This window comes from Arachis hypogaea, chromosome 4 (assembly GCF_003086295.3).
Source record: "Arachis hypogaea cultivar Tifrunner chromosome 4, arahy.Tifrunner.gnm2.J5K5, whole genome shotgun sequence".
Lineage (NCBI taxonomy): Eukaryota > Viridiplantae > Streptophyta > Magnoliopsida > Fabales > Fabaceae > Arachis > Arachis hypogaea.
In genome coordinates, this window is record NC_092039.1 from 111481902 (window position 1) to 111487901 (window position 6000).

Below are 6000 nucleotides of genomic sequence, written 5' to 3' on the forward strand. Positions count from 1 at the left end.
AAATATTAGAGATTAAAATAATATTTTATTCATGATTATATTTCTACATATTTTTTAACGCATGCAAGAAGTCTTTTTCTTTTCTTAGTTTGCCTTAGTTTATGCCTAATTTCTTTCTTTTAAAGAGGTAATGAATATTGAATTCTAAACTTTTGATTATAAAAGTTCGAATATTAGGTTATAAAATTAATTATTCTAAACATTTAAACTAATAAGAAGACAATTAAATTTTTATATCTCTAATAAGTATATTAATTTGTGAATATATTTAGAATAAAATATTATTTTAATTTTTAACCATTAGACTAAATTCTAATTTAATTCTTAATGTTTTAAATGTCCTATTTTAGTTCAAAAAAATTTTAAACGAATTTAATATTGTCCTATCTTTAAATTTTATATGAATAATTCATGGAGTAAGTAATGTGATCGTTAACAATATTTTTAGTTTAGTCATATATTTTTATTTTTGTGTGCTAGAAAAACATAACTAAAACCTTCTTGTAATATTTCATCTTTTCATTCTCTTTTTCGTATAAAATTTCAAACCCTAGCAATCAATCATCAAATTTTAAAATCTAAGTAAAATTATTTATATTGGTGATTGTTAGAAGGTCAATTTATTTATGTACTGAAATTAAACATTATTGTATGTATGTAATATGTTATGTTCTTGTTAAATTTATAATAGTGAGACAACATTAAAGATTAAACCCGTTTAAAACTTTTTGGAATTAAAATGAAATGTTTAAAATGTTAGTAACAAAACTAAAATTTAGTTAAAATATTAAAAATTAAAATAATACTTTATCCATATATTTAATTATTTGTTTATAGATCTTAGTATTTGTTATTGATTATTATAAAAGATTAACAAAATCGTGATCTCTTGTAATAATAATTAATCAATGAACAAGATTTATAAACACTACCTAAAAACGTTCCATATAATTTTCATGAAATTACAGACATGTGACCATCAAGGTAATCACACACACACATATATAAAAGAAAGTGCTTTTAATTTATATATTCTAAATAAAGTACAAAGAGGACCACAAAAAGGTCATCCGTAACAAGAAAAAGGGATTGTTCAAAAAGATTACAACAAAATTTAATCCAAAGAAAAGGGTATGTCTAAAACGAGCTCAACCATTATGTGCTTATTGAATGAGCCATACTTATATAGGTCATTAGATTTTATAAGATAAAAATTAAAGGCTAATATAAAACAAGAGCATTGATGGACTCTAATAAATATAGAATATCCTAGTATATAAATAAATGCTTTAAATGACAATATTTTAATACACAATACTTTAAACGGCAACAAAATCTTTTATTCTTTAATAATTAAATATAAAATATATAAATACAAAATATATGAATATTTTTTATTTAATAAAATTAATTATTATGCAAAACTTTTTTATAATATTAAAAAATTATATTAAAATAATATTTTAAACAGTAACATAAAAATATAAAATTATTAAAATTTATTTTATATTACTTGATAAATAATTAGATTATTATATTCAAAATTTATTAATTAATTATTTTTATTAAAGATATTATTATATAATATAATTTTTTATAAAAATATTTTTAAAAAATAATTTATTTAAAATATTATATATATTACATGAAAATATTATTTTTTATTTTTTTTTTAGAAAAATAGAATAAATAATATAATTTTAAATACATACCTAAATAAAAAGGTTAATATTTTCATGTATTATATATAACGTTTTAAATAAATTTTACTTTTACAAATATTTTGATAAAAAATTATATTATATAATAATATATTTAACAAAGTAATTAGTTAATAAATTTTAAATATAATAAACTAATTATTTGTCAAGTAATATAAAATAAACTTTATTTATTTTATATTTTTTTGTTGTAGTTTAAAATATCTTTTTAATATTATAAAAAAAATTGTATATAATAATTAATCTTAATGAATAAAAAAACTTATATTTTTGTATTTATATTTTATATTTTTTAAAACAAAATTTTTTATCTTTATATAATAAAATATGTGATAATGTGGTAAAACGGATTGAATTCGTCCGGCCGACCCGTCGAACTCGCTAAAAAATGTGGGTTGGGTTAGAATTTGAAATCTGTCAAATTAAAAAAAATCGCTAAATTATGTAATTTTATTTATTTTATTTTACAATTTCGTATATATGTTCAAATTATATGACTTATTTTTTAAAATAAAGATGGTTCTATTGACAAATATTATTTTAAATAATTTTATTGAAGTTAAAAATTAAAAAAATAATAAAAAGTTATATTATAATTTGAATATTTTTTATTTGTAATTAATTGTTTAATTATTATTTTTTAGTTAATTTTAATTAATTTTATTTTTCAAAAAAAAAAGCCAAACGACTAGCATTTTGTACCCACTTTAGTTGGCGGGGCGGGCCGGCCCGTCCCGCTTAAGGTGCGGGCCTAGGTGAGGCGGGGCGGATTGGGGCGAGCCGGCCCGCATTGCCACCCCTAATATATATATAGAGGGGTGGCAAGCGGGGAAGCCTGCCCCGCCAGAAGCCCGCCCCGCCCCGCCTAGTGAGGTGGTCCCAAAATCCTAGCCCTCCCCGCCTAACGGCGGGCTGGCGGGCCGGAGGGCATAGCCCGCCAAATATCTTTTTTTTTTTACTTTTAAATATTAAATAATATATATAAAGGCATAAAAAATCTCTCCTATTTTTTACTTTTAACTATTATAATTTCTAAAAGTATAAACAAATTATAATTTTTATATTCACAAACATTAAAGTCTTTGTAATTATAAATATCTAATAAATATAAATATAAACCAAGTTTTAATCCAAAACATAATTATAAATATTGTTCCCAAAGCAAAATAAACATAATCCAAAATATGATTATAAATATTGTTTCTAAAACAAAATAAATATAATCCAAAACACTCAATTTTCATCTTCATTCTCTTGTAAGTTAGGTCGGGGGAAGTTGGGTTTTGGCAAAAAAAATTGTAAAAATACCCATTGCTAAAAAAATACTAAGCCCGTCGGGAAAACCCGCCACACTCCGCCAAAGCCCGTGGTTTAAGTGGTGCGGGTTAGGCGGGCTTTTGCTATTTGGCGGTCCCAATTTTTCAACCCAACCCACTTTTTTGCGGGTTACGCGGGCCGACCCGGCAGATTTAGGCCCGTTTGCCACCCCTATATATATATACTATTTAGTAATTTTTTATATATTAAATAATTATAATCATATAATAACATTAAAATCAGAAAACATATTAAATCTATTACAGTATAATTATTTAAAATATCATTTTAATATAATCTTTTAATATTATAAAATAATTTTGCATAAAAATTTTGTGAGTTTGGCAAATTCTTTTAATTTGACCGGTTTTAAATCCTAGTCCGACCCACTTTTTTTAGCGAGTTCGGCGGGTCGGCCCGACGGACTCGACCCGTTTTGCCACCCCTAATATATATTAAGAAAATTATCACATATTTTACTATATAAAGGTAGAAACTTTTTGTTCTAAAAAAATATAAATTAAATAAATACAAAAAATATAAATTTTTTTATTCATTAAAATTAATTATTATGCAAATTTTTTTATAATATTAAAATGATATTTTAAACTATAATATAAAATATAAAATAATTAAAATTTATTTTATATTACTTGATAAATAATTAGATTATTATATTTAAAATTTATTAACTAATTACTTTATTAAATATATTATTATATCATATAATTTTTTATCAAAATATTTATAAAAGTAAAATTTATTTAAAAAGTTATATAAAATACATGAAAATATTAATTTTTTTTATTTAAATACGTATTTAAAATTATATTATTTATTATGTATTTCTAAAAAAAATTGAAAAAAATAAAAAAGTTAATATTTTTATGTATTATATATAATATTTTAAATAAATTATATTTTTAAAATATTTTTATAAAAAATTATATTATATAATAATATATTTAATAAACTTAGTTAGTTAATAAATTTTAAATATAATAATCTAATTATTTGTCAAGTAATATAAAATAAAATTTTAATTATTTTATATTTTTATGTTAGTTATAGTTTAAAATATTATTTTAATATAATTTTTTAATATTATAAACTTTTTTAGCAATAATTAATTTTAATAAATAAAAAATACTCATATATTTTATATTTAATTATTTAAAAATAAAAAATTTTGTTGCCGTTTAAAGTATTGTCATTTAAAGTATTTATTTATGTACTAGGATATTCTATATTTATTAGAGTTCATCAATACTCTTGTTTTATATTAACCTTTAATTTTCATCTAATAAAATCTAATGGCCTATATAAGTGTGGCTCATTCAATAAACACATAATGATTGAGCTCGTTTTAGACATACCCAAAAAAAATGGAAATTAAATAAAAGAACAAGAAGAAAATAAATGCTTATGAATTAGAAATTAATGATAGAAATTTCTTCCTAGACCAATAAGACAATAATAATATGCGAATTGTCGTAATTATTTTAAATCGTCTTCAATGTTGCTTCTATTGCACCGATTATTGTAAAACATCTGTCATCAGTAACGATAAGTTCAATTAGATTGTTTTTTGTGAAATTAGACAAATTTACGAGGTAAAAATTCACGTACGTAAATTAAAAATTATTAAATAATTTAATATGTGTAACTAAATTATTATTTAATAATTTTCAACTATGTAATGAAGACATGAGTTTTCACCAATTTATAATATTTTTCGTAATCATCGTCTTCTTCTTCCTATGCAAAGACAAAATTTCGAATTACTTCCACCAAATATGTTGTTATGAACAAGAGTATATTAATAATAGAATTAACATGCAAGAAATAAGACAACACAAAAGACAAATAAATGAAATTGACACCATTTACTCCACGCAAAGTACAATCATATTGCCATTAATTGCCTAGAACATAGCAACTTGAAACTTGAAAGCACAAGAGACTAGCTTCTTTTTTTTCCCTCTTTCACAAGAATAGAAATCATTGTTGGCGGTAAAATTTTCTTCATTAAAAAAATAATGTAAAAAAATATGTCTTAAAATTTTCTTCATTAATATGTCTTAAAACTTAAAGTTTGTGAAAAATTTAGGATGAGTCTAGATAAACAATTTAAAATTTTGTTATAGTATGTTTTAAAGATATAGCTTAAATATATTATAAAAAAATATTTTAATATTATTTATTATAATTTTTTTATGTTTTTAATACATAAAAATAATAAATAACATTAAATTTTTTTATAGTATACTTAACCTATATCTTTACGACATAGGATAGCAAAACTCACAATTTAATTATTTTTTTTGAAAAAATATCTTATTAAAACATAAGAATTTATATTAAAAATAATTTAAAATATAATTTATTTTGTATCTAAAAAATTATTATAAAAATTAATCATTTTAAAGTTGTATAATAAATAAGAATAATAAAATATCTTTTAAATTTTTTTTAAAAAAACTCTTAAACAACTCTTTAAAAAATTAAAAATATATCTAAAAAATTATATTAAACACTGTTAAAATAATTTTTAATAAGTCAATAACTTAAAAATAATTTTTAAAACTTCTCAAACAAATTCTTATTTAATTGCTAATTTTGAAAAATAAATAAAAACCCCACAAATTCGCAATGCTTACTAGTTACTAGAACAATAAATGGAGCCTCAAGCCCTCGATAGTCGCTATTACTAAGACTAGATAGATGAAATTGATTGGTCATACAACATAATATAGTGGTTTCATTTTTGTTGTATGCTTCAATTCTGATCCTAGTTTAATCTTAACTAAGCAAGCTACTTTTGATTGTATTACACTAGAGAAAGTATAGGGAGCTAATGGCTTAAGCTTACAATGTGAACAATGAAAGTTTAGGAAGTATTAGAAATATGATCATTAGTGTTAGGTTATGCTTTTGGGATGAGTGTGTTCATGATATGGTA